Below are 22,046 nucleotides of genomic sequence, written 5' to 3' on the forward strand. Positions count from 1 at the left end.
TCATAGAAAGTTAAAGAGTCAGTCCTCTTGTACACAAGTCGGCATTGTACCTTTTGAATTTAATTCCGATGCAATTTCTGTGTTTCATAGTCAATAAGAGGGTCCAAGGGATAATGTAAACCTGAAGTGTAGCATCGGAATCTAAGACTGGACTCACAGGAGAGGTTTAAATCATAGAAAGTTAGAGTGTCAGTCCTCTTGTACTTAAGTCGGCATTGTGCCTTTTGAATTTAATTCGGATGCAATTTCTGTGTTTCATCGTCATTACGAAGGTCCAAGGGATACATTAAACCTGAAGTGAAGCATCGGAATCTAAAACTGGACTCACAGGAGAGGTTCAAATCATAGAAAGTTAGAGTGTCGGTCCTCTTGTACTTTAGCCGTCATTGTGCCTTTTGTATTAAATTCGGATGCTATTTCTGTGTTTCATTGTCAATGAGAAGGTCCAAGGGATACAGTAAACGTGATGTGAAGCATCGGAATCTAAAACTCGACTCACAGGAGTGGTTGAAATCATAGAAAGTTAGAGTGTCAGTCCTCTTGTACTTAAGTCGGCATTGTACCTTGTGTATTACATTCGGATGCAATTTCTGTGTTTGATCGTCAATAAGAAGGTCCAAGGGATACAGTAAACCTGAAGTGAAGCATCGCTATCTAAAGCTGGACTCACAGGAGTGGTTCAAATCAAAGAAAGTTAGAGTGTCAGTCCTCTTGTACCTAAGACGGCATTGTGCCCTTTGTATTAAATTCGGAAGCAATTTCTGTGATTCATCGTCAATAAGAAGGTCCAAGGGATACAGTAAACGTGAAGTGAAGCATCCGAATCTAAAACTGGACCCACAGGAGACGTTCAAATCATAGAAAGTTAGAGTGTCTGTCCTCTTGTACTTAAGTCGGCATTGTGACTGTTGTATTAAATTCGGATGCAATTTCTGTGTTTCATCGTCAATAAGAAGGTCCAAGGGACACAGTAAACGTGAAGTGAAGCATCGGAATCTGAAACTGGACTCACAGGAGAGGCTCAAATCATAGAAAGTTAGAGTGTCTGTCCTCTTGTACTTAAGTCGGCGTTGTGCCTTTTGTATTAAATTCGGATGCAATTTCTGTGTTTCATCGTCAATAAGAGGGTCCAAGGGATACAGTAAACCTGAAGAGAAGCATCGGAATCTAAAACTGGACTCACAGGTGAGGTTCAAATCATAGAAAGTTAAAGAGTCAGTCCTCTTGTACACAAGTCGGCATTGTGCCTTTTGATTTTAATTCCGATGCAACTTCTGTGTTTCATAGTCAATAAGAGGGTCCAAGGGATACAGTAAACCTGAAGTGTAGCAACGGAATCTAAGACTGGACTCACAGGAGAGGTTTAAATCATAGAAAGTTAGAGTGTCAGTCCTCTTGTACTTCAGTCGGCATTGTGCCTTTTGTATTAAATTCGGATGTAATTTCTGTGTTTCATCGTCAATAGGAAGGTCCATGGTATACAGTAAACCTGAAGTGCAGCATCGGAATCTAAAATTGGACTCACAGGAGAGGTTCAAAACATAGAAAGTTAAAGTGTCAGTCCGATTGTACTTAAGTCGGCATTGTGCCTTTTGTATTAAATTCGGATGCAATTTCTGTGTTTCATCGTCAATAAGAATGTCCAAGGAATACAGTAAACCTGAAGTGAAGCATCGGAATCTAAAACTGGACTCACAGGAGAGGTTCAAATCATAGTAAGTTAGAGTGTCAGTCCTCTTGTACTTAAGTCGGCTTTGTGCGTTTTGAATTTAATTCCGATGCAATTTCTGTGTTTCATCGTCAATATGAAGGTCCAAGGGATACAGTAAACCTGAATTGAAGCATCGGAATCTAAAACTGGACTCATTGGAGGGGTTCAAATCATAGAAAGTTAGAGTGTCAATCCTCTTGTACTTAAATCGGCATTATGCCTTCTGTATTAAATTCGGATGCAATTTCAGTGCTTCATCGCCAATAAGTAGGTCCAAGGTATACAGTAACATGAAGTGAAGCGTTGGAATCTAAAACTGGACTCACAGGAGAGGTTCAAATCATTGAACGTTAGAGTGTCAGTCCTCTTGTACTTAAGTCGGCATTGTGCCTGTTGAATTTCATTCCGATGCAATTTCTGTGCTTCATCGCCAATAAGAAGGTCCAAGGGATACAGTAAACCTGAACTGAAGCATCGGAATCCAAAACTGGACTCACAGGAGAGGTTCAAATCATAGAAAGTTAGAGTGTCAGTCCTCTTGTACTTAAGTAGCATTGTACCTTTTGAATTTAATTCCGATGCAGTTTCTGTGTTTCATCGTCAATAAGAAGGTCCAAGGGATACAGTAAACGTGAAGTGAAGCATCGGAATCTAAAACTGGACTCACAGGAGAGATTCAAACCATAGAAAGTTAGAGTGTCACTCCTCTTTTATTTAAGTCGGCATTGTGCCCTTTGAACTTAATTCCGATGCAATTTCTGTGCTTCATCGTCAGTAATACGGTCCAAGGGATACAGTAAACCTGAAGAGAAGCATCGGAATCTAAATTGGACTCACAGGAGAGGTTCAAATCATAGAAAGTTAGAGTGTCAGTCCTCTTGTACTTAAGTCGGCATTGTGCCTTTTGAATTTAATTCGGATGCAATTTCTGTGTTTCATCGTCATTGCGAAGGTCCAAGGGATACATTAAACCTGAAGTGAAGCATCGGAATCTAAAACTGGACTCACAGGAGAGGTTCAAATCATAGAAAGTTAGAGTGTCAGTCCTCTTGTACTTTAGCCGGCATTGTGCCTTTTGTATTAAATTCGGATGCAATTTCTGTGTTTCATCGTCAATGAGAAGGTCCAAGGGATACAGTAAACGTGATGTGAAGCATCGGAAATTAAAACTCGACTCACAGGAGTGGTTCAAATCATAGAAAGTTAGAGTGTCAGTCCTCTTGTACTTAAGTCGGCATTGTACCTTGTGTATTACATTCGGATGCAATTTCTGTGTTTGATCGTCAATAAGAAGGTCCAAGGGATACAGTAAACCTGAAGTGAAGCATCGGAATCTGAAGCTGGACTCACAGGAGAGGTTCAAATCAAAGAAAGTTTGAGTGTCAGTCCTCTTGTACTTAAGTCGGCATTGAGCATTTTCTATTAAATTCGGATGCAATTTCTGTGCTTCATCGACAATAAGAAGGTCCAAGGGACTCAGTAAACATGAAGTGAAGCAGTGGAATCTAAAACTGGACTCACAGGAGAGGCTCAAATCATAGAGAGTTAGAGTGTCTGTCCTCTTGTACTTAAGTCGGCATTGTGCCTGTTGTATTATATTCGGATGCAATTTCTGTGTTTCATCGTCAATATAAAGGTCCAAGGGACACAGTAAACATGAAGTGAAGCTTCGGAATCTAAAACTGGACTCACAGGAGTGGCTCAAATCATAGAAAGTTAGAGTGTCTGTCCTCTTGTACTTATGTCGGCATTGTGCCTTTTGTATTAAATTCGGATGCAATTTCTGTGTTTCATCGTCAATGAGAAGGTCCAAGGGATACAGTAAACCTGACGTGAAGCATCGGAATCTAAAACTGGACTCACAGGAGAGGTTCGAATCCTAGAAAGTTAGAGTGTCAGTCCTCTTGTACTTAAGTCGGCGTTGTGCCTTTTGTATTAAATTCGGATGCAATTTCTGTGTTACATCGTCAATAAGAAGGTCCAAGGGATACAGTAACCCTGAAGAGAAGCATCGGAATCTAAAACTGGACTCACAGGTGAGGTTCAAATCATAGAAAGTTAAAGAGTCAGTCCTCTTGTACACAATTCGGCATTGTGCCTTTTGAATTTAATTCCGATGCAATTTCTGTGTTTAATCGTCAATAAGAGGGTCCAAGGGATACAGTAAACCTGAAGTGTAGCATCGGAATCTAAAACTGGACTCACAGGAGAGGTTTAAATCATAGAAAGTTAGAGTGTCAGTCCTCTTGTACTTCAGTCGGCATTGTGCCTTTTGTATTAAATTCGGATGTAATTTCTGTGTTTCATCGTCAATAGGAAGGTCCAAGTTATACAGTAAACCTGAAGTGAAGCATCGGAATCTACAATTGGACTCACAGGAGAGGTTCAAAACATAGAAATTTAAAGTGTCAGTCCACTTGTACTTAAGTCGGCATTGTGCCTTTTGTATTAAATTCGGATGCAATTTCTGTGTTTAATCGTCAATAAGAAGGTCCAAGGGATACAGTAAACCTGAAGTGAAGCATCGGAATCCAAAACTGAACTCACAGGACAGGTTCAAATCATAGAAAGTTAGAGTGGCAGTCCTCTTGTACTTAAGACGGCATTGTGCCCTTTGCATTAAATTATTATGCAATTTCTGTGCTTCATCGTCAATAAGAAGGTCCAAGGTATACAGTATACCTGAGGTGAAGTATCGGAATCTAAAACTGGACTCCCAGGAGAGGTTGAAACCATAGAAAGTTAGAGTGTCAGTCCTCTTGTATTTAAGTCGGCATTGTGCCTTTTGTATTAAATTCGGATGGAATTTCTGTGTTTCATCGTCAATAAGAAGGTCCAAGGGATACAGTAAACCTGAAGTGAAGCATCGGAATCTTAAACTGGACTCACAGGAGAGGTTCAAATCATAGAAAGTTAGAGTGTCAGTCCTATTGTAATTAAGTCGGCATTGTGCCTTATGTATTACGTTCGGATGCAATTTCTGTGTTTCATCGTCAATAAGAATGTCCAAGGGATACAGTAAACCTGAAGTGAAGCATCGGAATCTAAAACTGGACTCACAGGAGACGTTCAAATCATAGAAAGTTAGAGTGTCAGTTCTCTTGTACTTAAGTCGGCATTGTGCCTTTTGTATTAAATTCGGATGCAATTTCTGTGTTTCATCGTCAATAAGAAGGTCCAAGGGACACAGTAAACATGAAGTGAAGCATCGGAATCTAACACTGGACTCACAGGAGAGGCTCAAATCATAGAAAGTTAGAGTGTCTGTCCTCTTGTACTTAAGTCGGCATTGTGCCTGTTGTATTAAATTCGGATGCAATTTCTGTGTTTCATCGTCAATAAGAAGGTCCAAGGGACACAGTAAACGTGAAGTGAAGCATCGGAATCTAAAACTGGACTCACAGGAGAGGCTCAAATCATAGAAAGTTAGAGTGTCTGTCCTCTTGTACTTATGTCGGCGTTGTGCCTTTTGTATTAAATTCGGATGCAATTTCTGTGTTTCATCGTCAATAAGAAGGTCCAAGGGATACAGTAAACCTGAAGAGAAGCATCGGAATCTAAAACTGGACTCACAGGTGAGGTTCAAATCATAGAAAGTTAAAGAGTCAGTGCTCTTGTACACAAGTCGGCATTGTGCCTTTTGAATTTAATTCCGATGCAACTTCTGTGTTTCATAGTCAATAAGAGGGTCCAAGGGATACAGTAAAACTGAAGTGTAGCATCGGAATCTAAGACTGGACTCACAGGAGAGGTTTAAATCATAGAAAGTTAGAGTGTCAGTCCTCTTGTACTTCAGTCGGCATTGTGCCTTTTGTATTAAATTCGGATGTAATTTCTGTGTTTCATCGTCAATAGGAAGGTCCAAGGTATACAGTAAACCTGAAGTGCAGCATCGGAATCTAAAATTGGACTCACAGGAGAGGTTCAAACTATAGAAAGTTAAAGTGTCAGTCCACTTGTACTTAAGTCGGCATTGTGCCTTTTGTAATAAATTCGGATGCAATTTCTGTGTTTCATCGTCAATAAGAATGTCCAAGGAATACAGTAAACCTGAAGTGAAGCATCGGAATCTAAAACTGGACTCACAGGAGAGGTTCAACTCATAGTAAGTTAGAGTGTCAGTCCTCTTGTACTTAAGTCGGCTTTGTGCGTTTTGAATTTAATTCCGATGCAATTTCTGTGTTTCATCGTCAATAAGAAGGTCCAAGGGATACAGTAAACCTGAAGTGAAGCATCGGAATCTAAAACTGGACTCATTGGAGGGGTTCAAATCATAGAAAGTTAGAGTGTCAATCCTCTTGTACTTAAATCGGCGTTGTGCCTTTTGTATTAAATTCGGATGCAATATCAGTGCTTCATCGCCAATAAGTAGGTCCAAGGTATACAGTAACCTGAAGTGAAGCGTCGGAATCTAAAACTGGACTCACAGGAGAGGTTCACATCATTGAACGTTAGAGTGTCAGTCCTCTTGTACTTAAGTCGGCATTGTGCCTGTTGAATTTAATTCCGATGCAATTTTTGTGCTTCATCGCCAATAAGAAGGTCCAAGGGATACAGTAAACCTGAAGTGAAGCATCGGAATCCAAAACTGGACTCACAGGAGAGGTTCAAATCATAGAAAGTTAGAGTGTCAGTCCTCTTGTACTTAAGCGGCATTGTACCTTTTGAATTTAATTCCGATCCAGTTTCTGTGTTTCATCGTCAATAAGAAGGTCCAAGGGATACAGTAAACGTGAAGTGAAGCATCGGAATCTAAAACTGGACTCACAGGAGAGATTCAAACCATAGAAAGTTAGAGTGTCACTCCTCTTTTACTTAAGTCGGCATTGTGCCCTTTGAACTTAATTCCGATGCAATTTCTGTGCTTCATCGTCAGTAATAAGGTCCAAGGGATACAGTAAACCTGAAGTGAAGCATCGGAATCTAAATTGGACTCAGAGGAGAAGTTCAAATCATAGAAAGTTAGAGTGTCAGTCCTCTTGTACTTAAGTCGGCATTGTGCCTTTTGAATTTAATTCGGATGCAATTTCTGTGTTTCATCGTCATTACGAAGGTCCAAGGGATACATTAAACCTGAAGTGAAGCGTCGGAATCTAAAACTGGACTCACAGGAGAGGTTCAAATCATAGAATGTTAGAGTGTCAGTCCTCTTGTACTTTAGCCGTCATTGTGCCTTTTGTATTAAATTCGGATGCAATTTCTGTGTTTCATCGTCAATGAGAAGGTCCAAGGGATACAGTAAACGTGATGTGAAGCATCGGAATCTAAAACTCGACTCACAGGAGTGGTTCAAATCATAGAAAGTTAGAGTGTCAGTCCTCTTGTACTTAAGTCGGCATTGTACCTTGTGTATTACATTCGGATGCAATTACTGTGTTTGATCGTCAATAAGAAGGTCCAAGGGATACAGTAAACCTGAAGTGAAGCATCGGTATCTAAAGCTGGACTCACAGGAGAGGTTCAAATCAAAGAAAGTTAGAGTGTCTGTCCTCTTGTACTTAAGTCGGCATTGTGCCTGTTGTATTAAATTCGGATCCAATTTCTGTGTTTCATCGTCAATAAGAAGGTCCAAGGGACACAGTAAACGTGAAGTGAAGCATCGGAATCTAAAACTGGACTCACAGGAGAGGCTCAAATCATAGAAAGTTAGAGTGTCTGTCCTCTTGTACTTAAGTCGGCATTGTGCCTTTTGTATTAAATTCGGATGCAATTTCTGTGTTTCATCGTCAATGAGAATGTCCAAGGGACACAGTAAACATGAAGTGAAGCATCGGAATCTAAAACTGGACTCACAGGAGAGGCTCAAATCATAGAAAGTTAGAGTGTCTGTCCTCTTGTACTTAAGTCGGCATTGTGCCTGTTGTATTAAATTCGGATCCAATTTCTGTGTTTCATCGTCAATAAGAAGGTCCAAGGGACACAGTAAACGTGAAGTGAAGCATCGGAATCTAAAACTGGACTCACAGGAGAGGCTCAAATCATAGAAAGTTAGAGTGTCTGTCCTCTTGTACTTAAGTCGGCATTGTGCCTTTTGTATTAAATTCGGATGCAATTTCTGTGTTTCATCGTCAATGAGAATGTCCAAGGGATACAGTAAACCTGACGTGAAGCATCGGAATCTAAAACTGGACTCACAGGAGAGGTTCGAATAATAGAAAGGTAGAGTGTCAGTCCTCTTGTACTTAAGTCGGCGTTGTGCGTTTTGTATTAAATTCGGATGCAATTTCTGTGTTACATCGTCAATAAGAAGGTCCAAGGGATACAGTAAACATGAAGAGAAGCATCGGAATCTAAAACTGGACTCACAGGTGAGGTTCAAATCATAGAAAGTTAAAGAGTCAGTCCTCTTGTACACAATACGGCATTGTGCCTTTTGAATTTAATTCCGATGCAATTTCTGTGTTTCATCGTCAATAAGAGGGTCCAAGGGATACAGTAAACCTGAATTGTAGCATCGGAATCTAAAACTGGACTCACAGGAGAGGTTTAAATCATAGAAAGTTAGAGTGTCAGTCCTCTTGTACTTCAGTCGGCATTGTGCCTTTTGTATTAAATTCGGATGTAATTTCTGTGTTTCATCGTCAATAGGAAGGTCCAAGGTATACAGTAAACCTGAAGTGAAGCATCGGAATCTGAAATTGGACTCACAGGAGAGGTTCAAAGCATAGAAAGTTAAAGTGTCAGTCCACTTGTACTTAAGTCGGCATTGTGCCTTTTGTATTAAATTCGGATGCAATTTCTGTGTTTAATCGTCAATAAGAAGGTCCAAGGGATACAGTAAACATGAAGTGAAGCATCGGAATCCAAAACTGAACTCACAGGAGAGGTTCAAATCATAGAAAGTTAGAGTGGCAGTCCTCTCGTACTTAAGACGGCATTGTGCACTTTGCGTTAATTTATTATGCAATTTCTGTGCTTCATCGTCAATAAGAAGGTCCAAGGTATACAGTATACCTGATGTGAAGTATCGGAATCTAAAACTGGACTCCCAGGAGAGGTTCAAAACATAGAAAGTTAGAGTGTCAGTCCTCTTGTATTTAAGTCGGCATTGTGCCTTTTGTATTAAATTCGGATGGAATTTCTGTGTTTCATCGTCAATAAGAAGGTCCAAGGGATACAGTAAACCTGAAGTGAAGCATCGGAATCTAAAACTGGACTCACAGGAGAGGTTCAAATCATAGAAAGTTAGAGTGTCAGTCCTATTGTAATTAAGTCGGCATTGTGCCTTTTGTATTACATTCCTATGCAATTTCTGTGTTTCATCGTCAATAAGAATGTCCAAGGGATACAGTAAACCTGAAGTGAAGCATCGGAATCTAAAACTGGACTCACAGGAGACGTTCAAATCATAGAAAGTTAGAGTGTCAGTTCTCTTGTACTTAAGTCGGCATTGTGCCTTTTGTATTAAATTCGGATGCAATTTCTGTGTTTCATCGTCAATAAGAAAGGCCAAGGGATACAGTAAACCTGAAGTGAAGCATCGGAATCTAAAACTGGACACACAGGAGAGGTACAAATCATAGAAAGTTAGAGTGTCAGTCCTCTTGTACTTAAGTCGGCATTGTGCCTTTTGTATTAAATTCGGATGCAATTTCTGTGTTTCATCAATTATAAGAAGGTCCAAGGGATACAGTAAATCTGACGTGAAGCATCGGAATCTAAAACTGGACTCACAGGAGAGGTTCGAATCACAGGAAGTTAGAGTGTCAGTCCTCTTGTACTTAAGTCGGCGTTGTGCCTTTTGTATTAAATTCGGATGCAATTGCTGTGTTTCATCGTCAATAAGAAGGTCCAAGGGATACAGTAAACCTTAAGAGAAGCATCGGAATCTAAAACTGGACTCACAGGTGAGGTTCAAATCATAGAAAGTTAAAGAGTCAGTCCTCTTGTACACAAGTCGGCATTGTACCTTTTGAATTTAATTCCGATGCAATTTCTGTGTTTCATAGTCAATAAGAGGGTCCAAGGGATACAGTAAACCTGAAGTGTAGCATCGGAATCTAAGACTGGACTCACAGGAGAGGTTTAAATCATAGAAAGTTTGAGTGTCAGTCCTCTTGTACTTAAGTCGGCATTGTGCCTTTTGAATTTAATTCGGATGCAATTTCTGTGTTTCATCGTCATTACGAAGGTCCAAGGGATATATTAAACCTGAAGTGAAGCATCGGAATCTAAAACTGGACTCACAGGAGAGGTTCAAATCATAGAAAGTTAGAGTGTCAGTCCTCTTGCACTTTAGCCGTCATTGTGCCTTTTGTATTAAATTCGGATGCAATTTCTGTGTTTCATCGTCAATGAGAAGGTCCAAGGGATACAGTAAACGTGATGTGAAGCATCGGAATCTAAAACTCGACTCACAGGAGTGGTTCAAATCATAGAAAGTTAGAGAGTCAGTCCTCTTGTACTTAAGTCGGCATTGTACCTTGTGTATTACATTCGGATGCAATTTCTGTGTTTGATCGTCAATAAGAAGGTCCAAGGGATACAGTAAACCTGAAGTGAAGCATCGCTATCTAAAGCTGGACTCACAGGAGTGGTTCAAATCAAAGAAAGTTAGAGTGTCAGTCCTCTTGTACCTAAGACGGCATTGTGCCCTTTGTATTAAATTCGGAAGCAATTTCTGTGTTTCATCGTCAATAAGAAGGTCCAAGGGATACAGTAAACGTGAAGTGAAGCATCCGAATCTAAAACTGGACCCACAGGAGAGGTTCAAATCATAGAAAGTTAGAGTGTCTGTCCTCTTGTACTTAAGTCGGCATTGTGCCTGTTGTATTAAATTCGGATGGAATTTCTGTGTTTCATCGTCAATAAGAAGGTCCAAGGGACACAGTAAACGTGAAGTGAAGCATCGGAATCTGAAACTGGACTCACAGGAGAGGCTCAAATGATAGAAAGTTAGAGTGTCTGTCCTCTTGTACTTAAGTCGGCGTTGTGCCTTTTGTATTAAATTCGGATGCAATTTCTGTGTTTCATCGTCAATAAGAAGGTCCAAGGGATACAGTAAACCTGAAGAGAAGCATCGGAATCTAAAACTGGACTCACAGGTGAGGTTCAAATCATAGAAAGTTAAAGAGTCAGTCCTCTTGTACACAAGTCGGCATTGTGCCTTTTGATTTTAATTCCGATGCAACTTCTGTGTTTCATAGTTATAAGAGGGTCCAAGGGATACAGTAAACCTGAAGTGTAGCATCGGAATCTAAGACTGGACTCACAGGAGAGGTTTAAATCATAGAAAGTTAGAGTGTCAGTCCTCTTGTACTTCAGTCGGCATTGTGCCTTTTGTATTAAATTCGGATGTAATTTCTGTGTTTCATCGTCAATAGGAAGGTCCATGGTATACAGTAAACCTGAAGTGCAGCATCGGAATCCAAAACTGGACTCACAGGAGAGGTTCAAATCATAGAAAGTTAGAGTGTCAGTCCTCTTGTACTTAAGTGGCATTGTACCTTTTGAATTTAATTCCGATGCAGTTTCTGTGTTTCATCGTCAATAAGAAGGTCCAAGGGATACAGTAAACGTGAAGTGAAGCATCGGAATCTAAAACTGGACTCACAGGAGAGATTCAAACCATAGAAAGTTAGAGTGTCACTCCTCTTTTATTTAAGTCGGCATTGTGCCCTTTGAACTTAATTCCGATGCAATTTCTGTGCTTCATCGTCAGTAATAAGGTCCAAGGGATACAGTAAACCTGAAGAGAAGCATCGGAATCTAAGTTGGACTCACAGGAGAGGTTCAAATCATAGTAAGTTAGAGTGTCAGTCCTCTTGTACTTAAGTCGGCATTGTGCCTTTTGAATTTAATTCGGATGCAATTTCTGTGTTTCATCGTCATTGCGAAGGTCCAAGGGATACATTAAACCTGAAGTGAAGCATCGGAATCTAAAACTGGACTCACAGGAGAGGCTCAAATCATAGAAAGTTAGAGTGTCTGTCCTCTTGTACTTAAGTCGGCGTTGTGCCTTTTGTATTACATTCGGATGCAATTTCTGTGTTTCATCGTCAATAAGAAGGTCCAAGGGACACAGTAAACGTGAAGTGAAGCATCGGAATCTGAAACTGGACTCACAGGAGAGGTTCAAAACATAGAAAGTTAAAGTGTCAGTCCGATTGTACTTAAATCGGCATTGTGCCTTCTGTATTAAATTCGGATGCAATTTCAGTGCTTCATCGCCAATAAGTAGGTCCAAGGTATACAGTAACCTGAAGTGAAGCGTTGGAATCTAAAACTGGACTCACAGGAGAGGTTCAAATCATTGAACGTTAGAGTGTCAGTCCTCTTGTACTTAAGTCGGCATTGTGCCTGTTGAATTTCATTCCGATGCAATTTCTGTGCTTCATCGCCAATAAGAAGGTCCAAGGGATACAGTAAACCTGAACTGAAGCATCGGAATCCAAAACTGGACTCACAGGAGAGGTTCAAATCATAGAAAGTTAGAGTGTCAGTCCTCTTGTACTTAAGTGGCATTGTACCTTTTGAATTAATTTCCGATGCAGTTTCTGTGTTTCATCGTCAATAAGAAGGTCCAAGGGATACAGTAAACGTGAAGTGAAGCATCGGAATCTAAAACTGGACTCACAGGAGAGATTCAAACCATAGAAAGTTAGAGTGTCACTCCTCTTTTATTTAAGTCGGCATTGTGCCCTTTGAACTTAATTCCGATGCAATTTCTGTGCTTCATCGTCAGTAATAAGGTCCAAGGGATACAGTAAACCTGAAGAGAAGCATCGGAATCTAAGTTGGACTCACAGGAGAGGTTCAAATCATAGTAAGTTAGAGTGTCAGTCCTCTTGTACTTAAGTCGGCATTGTGCCTTTTGAATTTAATTCGGATGCAATTTCTGTGTTTCATCGTCATTGCGAAGGTCCAAGGGATACATTAAACCTGAAGTGAAGCATCGGAATCTAAAACTGGACTCACAGGAGAGGCTCAAATCATAGAAAGTTAGAGTGTCTGTCCTCTTGTACTTAAGTCGGCATTGTGCCTGTTGTATTAAATTCGGATCCAATTTCTGTGTTTCATCGTCAATAAGAAGGTCCAAGGGACACAGTAAACGTGAAGTGAAGCATCGGAATCTAAAACTGGACTCACAGGAGAGGCTCAAATCATAGAAAGTTAGAGTGTCTGTCCTCTTGTACTTAAGTCGGCATTGTGCCTTTTGTATTAAATTCGGATGCAATTTCTGTGTTTCATCGTCAATGAGAAGGTCCAAGGGATACAGTAAACCTGACGTGAAGCATCGGAATCTAAAACTGGACTCACAGGAGAGGTTCGAATAATAGAAAGGTAGAGTGTCAGTCCTCTTGTACTTAAGTCGGCGTTGTGCGTTTTGTATTAAATTCGGATGCAATTTCTGTGTTACATCGTCAATAAGAAGGTCCAAGGGATACAGTAAACCTGAAGAGAATCATCGGAATCTAAAACTGGACTCACAGGTGAGATTCAAATCATAGAAAGTTAAAGAGTCAGTCCTCTTGTACACAATACGGCATTGTGCCTTTTGAATTTAATTCCGATGCAATTTCTGTGTTTCATCGCCAATAAGAGGGTCCAAGGGATACAGTAAACCTGAATTGTAGCATCGGAATCTAAAACTGGACTCACAGGAGAGGTTTAAATCATAGAAAGTTAGAGTGTCAGTCCTCTTGTACTTCAGTTGGCATTGTGCCTTTTGTATTAAATTCGGATGTAACTTCTGTGTTTCATCGTCAATAGGAAGGTCCAAGGTATACAGTAAACCTGAAGTGAAGCATCGGAATCTGAAATTGGACTCACAGGAGAGGTTCAAAACATAGAAAGTTAAAGTGTCAGTCCACTTGTACTTAAGTCGGCATTGTGCCTTTTGTATTAAATTCGGATGCAATTTCTGTGTTTAATCGTCAATAAGAAGGTCCAAGGGATACAGTAAACATGAAGTGAAGCATCGGAATCCAAAACTGAACTCACAGGAGAGGTTCAAATCATAGAAAGTTAGAGTGGCAGTCCTCTTGTACTTAAGACGGCATTGTGCCCTTTGCGTAATTTATTATGCAATTTCTGTGCTTCATCGTCAGTAAGAAGGTCCAAGGTATACAGTATACCTGATGTGAAGTATCGGAATCTAAAACTGGACTCCCAGGAGAGGTTCAAAACATAGAAAGTTAGAGTGTCAGTCCTCTTGTATTTAAGTCGGCATTGTGCCTTTTGTATTAAATTCGGATGGAATTTCTGTGTTTCATCGTCAATAAGAAGGTCCAAGGGATACAGTAAACCTGAAGTGAAGCATCGGAATCTAAAACTGGACTCACAGGAGAGGTTCAAATCATAGAAAGTTGGAGTGTCAGTCCTATTGTAATTAAGTCGGCATTGTGCCTTTTGTATTACATTCCTATGCAATTTCTGTGTTTCATCGTCAATAAGAATGTCCAAGGGATACAGTAAACCTGAAGTGAAGCATCGGAATCTAAAACTGGACTCACAGGAGACGTTCAAATCATAGAAAGTTAGAGTGTCAGTTCTCTTGTACTTAAGTCGGCATTGTGCCTTTTGTATTAAATTCGGATGCAATTTCTGTGTTTCATCGTCAATAAGAAAGGCCAAGGGATACAGTAAACCTGAAGTGAAGCATCGGTATCTAAAACTGGACACACAGGAGAGGTTCAAATCATAGAAAGTTAGAGGGTCAGTCCTCTTGTACTTAAGTCGGAATTGTGCCTTTTGTATTAAATTCGGATGCAATTTCTGTGTTTCATCAATTATAAGAAGGTCCAAGGGATACAGTAAACCTGACGTGAAGCATCGGTATCTAAAACTGGACTCACAGGAGAGGTTCGAATCACAGAAAGTTAGAGTGTCAGTCCTCTTGTACTTAAGTCGGCGTTGTGCCTTTTGTATTACATTCGGATGCAATTGCTGTGTTTCATCGTCAATAAGAAGGTCCAAGGGATACAGTAAACCTGAAGAGAAGCATCGGAATCTAAAACTGGACTCACAGGTGAGGTTCAAATCATAGAAAGTTAAAGAGTCAGTCCTCTTGTACACAAGTCGGCATTGTACCATTTGAATTTAATTCCGATGCAATTTCTGTGTTTCATAGTCAATAAGAGGGTCCAAGGGATACAGTAAACCTGAAGTGTAGCATCGGAATCTAAGACTGGACTCACAGGAGAGGTTTAAATCATAGAAAGTTAGAGTGTCAGTCCTCTTGTACTTAAGTCGGCACTGTGCCTTTTGAATTTAATTCGGATGCAATTTCTGTGTTTCATCGTCATTACGAAGGTCCAAGGGATACATTAAACCTGAAGGGAAGCATCGGAATCTAAAACTGGACTCACAGGAGAGGTTCAAATCATAGAAAGTTAGAGTGTCAGTCCTCTTGTACTTTAGCCGTCATTGTGCCTTTTGTATTAAATTCGGATGCAATTTCTGTGTTTCATCGTCAATGAGAAGGTCCAAGGGATACAGTAAACGTGATGTGAAGCATCGGAATCTAAAACTCGACTCACAGGAGTGGTTCAAATCATAGAAAGTTAGAGTGTCAGTCCTCTTGTACTTAAGTCGGCATTGTACCTTGTGTATTACATTCGGATGCAATTTCTGTGTTTGATCGTCAATAAGAAGGTCCAAGGGATACAGTAAACCTGAAGTGAAGCATCGCTATCTAAAGCTGTACTCACAGGAGTGGTTCAAATCAAAGAAAGTTAGAGTGTCAGTCCTCTTGTACCTAAGACGGCATTGTGCCCTTTGTATTAAATTCGGAAGCAATTTCTGTGTTTCATCGTCAATAAGAAGGTCCAAGGGATACAGTTAACGTGAAGTGAAGCATCCGAATCTAAAACTGGACCCACAGGAGAGGTTCAAATCATAGAAAGTTAGAGTGTCTGTCCTCTTGTACTTAAGTCGTCATTGTGCCTGTTGTATTAAATTCGGATGCAATTTCTGTGTTTCATCGTCAATAAGAAGGTCCAAGGGACACAGTAAACGTGAAGTGAAGCATCGGAATCTGAAACTGGACTCACAGGAGAGGCTCAAATCATAGAAAGTTAGAGTGTCTGTCCTCTTGTACTTAAGTCGGCGTTGTGCCTTTTGTATTAAATTCGGATGCAATTTCTGTGTTTCATCGTCAATAAGAAGGTCCAAGGGATACAGTAAACCTGAAGAGAAGCATCGGAATCTAAAACTGGACTCACAGGTGAGGTTCAAATCATAGAAAGTTAAAGAGTCAGTCCTCTTGTACACAAGTCGGCATTGTGCCTTTTGATTTTAATTCCGATGCAACTTCTGTGTTTCATAGTTATAAGAGGGTCCAAGGGATACAGTAAACCTGAAGTGTAGCATCGGAATCTAAGACTGGACTCACAGGAGAGGTTTAAATCATAGAAAGTTAGAGTGTCAGTCCTCTTGTACTTCAGTCGGCATTGTGCCTTTTGTATTAAATTCGGATGTAATTTCTGTGTTTCATCGTCAATAGGAAGGTCCATGGTATACAGTAAACCTGAAGTGCAGCATCGGAATCTAAAATTGGACTCACAGGAGAGGTTCAAAACATAGAAAGTTAAAGTGTCAGTCCGATTGTACTTAAGTCGGCATTGTGCCTTTTGTATTAAATTCGGATGCAATATCTGTGTTTCATCGTCAATAAGAATGTCGAAGGAATACAGTAAACCTGAAGTGAAGCATCGGAATCTAAAACTGGACTCACAGGAGAGGTTCAAATCATAGTAAGTTAGAGTGTCAGTCCTCTTGTACTTAAGTCGGCTTTGTGCGTTTTGAATTTAATTCCGATGCAATTTCTGTGTTTCATCGTCAATAAGAAGGTCCAAGGGATACAGTAAACCTGAAGTGAAGCATCGGAATCTAAAACTGGACTCATTGGAGGGGTTCAAATCATAGAAAGTTAGAGTGTCAATCCTCTTGTACTTATATCGGCATTGTGCCTTCTGTATTAAATTCGGATGCAATTTCAGTGCTTCATCGCCAATAAGTAGGTCCAAGGTATACAGTAACCTGAAGTGAAGCGTTGGAATCTAAAACTGGACTCACAGGAGAGGTTCAAATCATTGAACGTTAGAGTGTCAGTCCTCTTGTACTTAAGTCGGCATTGTGCCTGTTGAATTTCATTCCGATGCAATTTCTGTGCTTCATCGCCAATAAGAAGGTCCAAGGGATACAGTAAACCTGAACTGAAGCATCGGAATCCAAAACTGGACTCACAGGAGAGGTTCAAATCATAGAAAGTTAGAGTGTCAGTCCTCTTGTACTTAAGTGGCATTGTACCTTTTGAATTTAATTCCGATGCAGTTTCTGTGTTTCATCGTCAATAAGAAGGTCCAAGGGATACAGTAAACGTGAAGTGAAGCATCGGAATCTAAAACTGGACTCACAGGAGAGATTCAAACCATAGAAAGTTAGAGTGTCACTCGTCTTTTATTTGAGTCGGCATTGTGCCCTTTGAACTTAATTCCGATGCAATTTCTGTGCTTCATCGTCAGTAATAAGGTCCAAGGGATACAGTAAACCTGAAGAGAAGCATCGGAATCTAAATTGGACTCACAGGAGAGGTTCAAATCATAGAAAGTTAGAGTGTCAGTCCTCTTGTACTTAAGTCGGCATTGTGCCTTTTGAATTTAATTCGGATGCTATTTCTGTGTTTCATCGTCATTGCGAAGGTCCAAGGGATACATTAAACCTGAAGTGAAGCATCGGAATCTAAAACTGGCCTCACAGGAGAGGTTCAAATCATAGAAAGTTAGAGTGTCAGTCCTCTTGTACTTTAGCCGGCATTGTGCCTTTTGTATTAAATTCGGATGCAATTTCTGTGTTTCATCGTCAATGAGAAGGTCCAAGGGATACAGTAAACGTGATGTGAAGCATCGGAATCTAAAACTCGACTCACAGGAGTGGTTCAAATCATAGAAAGTTAGAGTGTCAGTCCTCTTGTACTTAAGTCGGCATTGTACCTTGTGTATTACATTCGGATGCAATTTCTGTGTTTGATCGTCAATAAGAAGGTCCAAGGGATGCAGTAAACCTGAAGTGAAGCATCGGAATCTGAAGCTGGACTCACAGGAGAGGTTCAAATCAAAGAAAGTTAGAGTGTCAGTCCTCTTGTACTTAAGTCGGCATTGAGCATTTTCTATTAAATTCGGATGCAATTTCTGTGTTTCATCGTCAATAAGAAGGTCCAAGGGACTCAGTAAACATGAAGTGAAGCATTGGAATCTAAAACTGGACTCACAGGAGAGGCTCAAATCATAGAGAGTTAGAGTGTCTGTCCTCTTGTACTTAAGTCGGCATTGTGCCTGTTGTATTAAATTCGGATGCAATTTCTGTGTTTCATCGTCAATAAGAAGGTCCAAGGGACACAGTAAACATGAAGTGAAGCATCGGAATCTAAAACTGGACTCACAGGAGAGGCTCAAATCATAGAAAGTTAGAGTGTCTGTCCTCTTGTACTTATGTCGGCATTGTGCCTTTTGTATTAAATTCGGATGCAATTTCTGTGTTTCATCGTCAATGAGAAGGTCCAAGGGATACAGTAAACCTGACGTGAAGCATCGGAATCTAAAACTGGACTCACAGGAGAGGTACGAATCATAGAAAGTTAGAGTGTCAGTCCTCTTGTACTTAAGTCGGCGTTGTGCCTTTTGTATTAAATTCGGATGCAATTTCTGTGTTACATCGTCAATAAGAAGGTCCAAGGGATACAGTAACCCTGAAGAGAAGCATCGGAATCTAAAACTGGACTCACAGGTGAGGTTCAAATCATAGAAAGTTAAAGAGTCAGTCCTCTTGTACACAATTCGGCATTGTGCCTTTTGAATTTAATTCCGATGCAATTTCTGTGTTTAATCGTCAATAAGAGGGTCCAAGGGATACAGTAAACCTGAAGTGTAGCATCGGAATCTAAAACTGTACTCACAGGAGAGGTTTAAATCATAGAAAGTTAGAGTGTCAGTCCTCTTGTACTTCAGTCGGCATTGTGCCTTTTGTATTAAATTCGGATGTAATATCTGTGTTTCATCGTCAATAGGAAGGTCCAAGGTATACAGTAAACCTGAAGTGAAGCATCGGAATCTACAATTGGACTCACAGGAGAGGTTCAAAACATTGAAATTTAAAGTGTCAGTCCACTTGTACTTAAGACGGCACTGTGCCTTTTGTATTAAATTCGGATGCAATTTCTGTGTTTAATCGTCAATAAGAAGGTCCAAGGGATACAGTAAACCTGAAGTGAAGCATCGGAATCCAAAACTGAACCCACAGGAGAGGTTCAAATCATAGAAAGTTAGAGTGGCAGTCCTCTTGTACTTAAGACGGCATTGTGCCCTTTGCATTAAATTATTATGCAATTTCTGTGCTTCATCGTCAATAAGAAGGTCCAAGGTATACAGTATACCTGAAGTGAAGTATCGGAATCTAAAAGTGGACTCCCAGGAGAGGTTCAAACCATAGAAAGTTAGAGTGTCAGTCCTCTTGTATTTAAGTCGGCATTGTGCCTTTTGTATTAAATTCGGATGGAATTTCTGTGTTTCATCGTCAATAAGAAGGTCCAAGGGATACAGTAAACCTGAAGTGAAGCATCGGAATCTAAAACTGGACTCACAGGAGAGGTTCAAATCATAGAAAGTTAGAGTGTCAGTCCTATTGTAATTAAGTCGGCATTGTGCCTTCTGTATTAAATTCGGATGCAATTTCAGTGCTTCATCGCCAATAAGTAGGTCCAAGGTATACAGTAACCTGAAGTGAAGCGTTGGAATCTAAAACTGGACTCACAGGAGAGGTTCAAATCATTGAACGTTAGAGTGTCAGTCCTCTTGTACTTAAGTCGGCATTGTGCCTGTTGAATTTCATTCCGATGCAATTTCTGTGCTTCATCGCCAATAAGAAGGTCCAAGGGATACAGTAAACCTGAACTGAAGCATCGGAATCCAAAACTGGACTCACAGGAGAGGTTCAAATCATAGAAAGTTAGAGTGTCAGTCCTCTTGTACTTAAGTGGCATTGTACCTTTTGAATTTAATTCCGATGCAGTTTCTGTGTTTCATCGTCAATAAGAAGGTCCAAGGGATACAGTAAACGTGAAGTGAAGCATCGGAATCTAAAACTGGACTCACAGGAGAGATTCAAACCATAGAAAGTTAGAGTGTCACTCGTCTTTTATTTAAGTCGGCATTGTGCCCTTTGAACTTAATTCCGATGCAATTTCTGTGCTTCATCGTCAGTAATAAGGTCCAAGGGATACAGTAAACCTGAAGAGAAGCATCGGAATCTAAATTGGACTCACAGGAGAGGTTCAAATCATAGAAAGTTAGAGTGTCAGTCCTCTTGTACTTAAGTCGGCATTGTGCCTTTTGAATTTAATTCGGATGCTATTTCTGTGTTTCATCGTCATTGCGAAGGTCCAAGGGATACATTAAACCTGAAGTGAAGCATCGGAATCTAAAACTGGCCTCACAGGAGAGGTTCAAATCATAGAAAGTTAGAGTGTCAGTCCTCTTGTACTTTAGCCGGCATTGTGCCTTTTGTATTAAATTCGGATGCAATTTCTGTGTTTCATCGTCAATGAGAAGGTCCAAGGGATACAGTAAACGTGATGTGAAGCATCGGAATCTAAAACTCGACTCACAGGAGTGGTTCAAATCATAGAAAGTTAGAGTGTCAGTCCTCTTGTACTTAAGTCGGCATTGTACCTTGTGTATTACATTCGGATGCAATTTCTGTGTTTGATCGTCAATAAGAAGGTCCAAGGGATGCAGTAAACCTGAAGTGAAGCATCGGAATCTGAAGCTGGACTCACAGGAGAGGTTCAAATCAAAGAAAGTTAGAGTGTCAGTCCTCTTGTACTTAAGTCGGCATTGAGCATTTTCTATTAAATTCGGATGCAATTTCTGTGCTTCATCGTCAATAAGAAGGTCCAAGGGACTCAGTAAACATGAAGTGAAGCATTGGAATCTAAAACTGGACTCACAGGAGAGGCTCAAATCATAGAGAGTTAGAGTGTCTGTCCTCTTGTACTTAAGTCGGCATTGTGCCTGTTGTATTAAATTCGGATGCAATTTCTGTGTTTCATCGTCAATAAGAAGGTCCAAGGGACACAGTAAACATGAAGTGAAGCATCGGAATCTAAAACTGGACTCACAGGAGAGGCTCAAATCATAGAAAGTTAGAGTGTCTGTCCTCTTGTACTTATGTCGGCATTGTGCCTTTTGTATTAAATTCGGATGCAATTTCTGTGTTTCATCGTCAATGAGAAGGTCCAAGGGATACAGTAAACCTGACGTGAAGCATCGGAATCTAAAACTGGACTCACAGGAGAGGTACGAATCATAGAAAGTTAGAGTGTCAGTCCTCTTGTACTTAAGTCGGCGTTGTGCCTTTTGTATTAAATTCGGATGCAATTTCTGTGTTACATCGTCAATAAGAAGGTCCAAGGGATACAGTAACCCTGAAGAGAAGCATCGGAATCTAAAACTGGACTCACAGGTGAGGTTCAAATCATAGAAAGTTAAAGAGTCAGTCCTCTTGTACACAATTCGGCATTGTGCCTTTTGAATTTAATTCCGATGCAATTTCTGTGTTTAATCGTCAATAAGAGGGTCCAAGGGATACAGTAAACCTGAAGTGTAGCATCGGAATCTAAAACTGTACTCACAGGAGAGGTTTAAATCATAGAAAGTTAGAGTGTCAGTCCTCTTGTACTTCAGTCGGCATTGTGCCTTTTGTATTAAATTCGGATGTAATATCTGTGTTTCATCGTCAATAGGAAGGTCCAAGGTATACAGTAAACCTGAAGTGAAGCATCGGAATCTACAATTGGACTCACAGGAGAGGTTCAAAACATAGAAATTTAAAGTGTCAGTCCACTTGTACTTAAGACGGCACTGTGCCTTTTGTATTAAATTCGGATGCAATTTCTGTGTTTAATCGTCAATAAGAAGGTCCAAGGGATACAGTAAACCTGAAGTGAAGCATCGGAATCCAAAACTGAACCCACAGGAGAGGTTCAAATCATAGAAAGTTAGAGTGGCAGTCCTCTTGTACTTAAGACGGCATTGTGCCCTTTGCATTAAATTATTATGCAATTTCTGTGCTTCATCGTCAATAAGAAGGTCCAAGGTATACAGTATACCTGAAGTGAAGTATCGGAATCTAAAACTGGACTCCCAGGAGAGGTTCAAACCATAGAAAGTTAGAGTGTCAGTCCTCTTGTATTTAAGTCGGCATTGTGCCTTTTGTATTAAATTCGGATGGAATTTCTGTGTTTCATCGTCAATAAGAAGGTCCAAGGGATACAGTAAACCTGAAGTGAAGCATCGGAATCTAAAACTGCACTCACAGGAGAGGTTCAAATCATAGA

The sequence above is a fragment of the Schistocerca americana genome, chromosome X (assembly GCF_021461395.2).
Source record: "Schistocerca americana isolate TAMUIC-IGC-003095 chromosome X, iqSchAmer2.1, whole genome shotgun sequence".
NCBI lineage: Eukaryota > Metazoa > Arthropoda > Insecta > Orthoptera > Acrididae > Schistocerca > Schistocerca americana.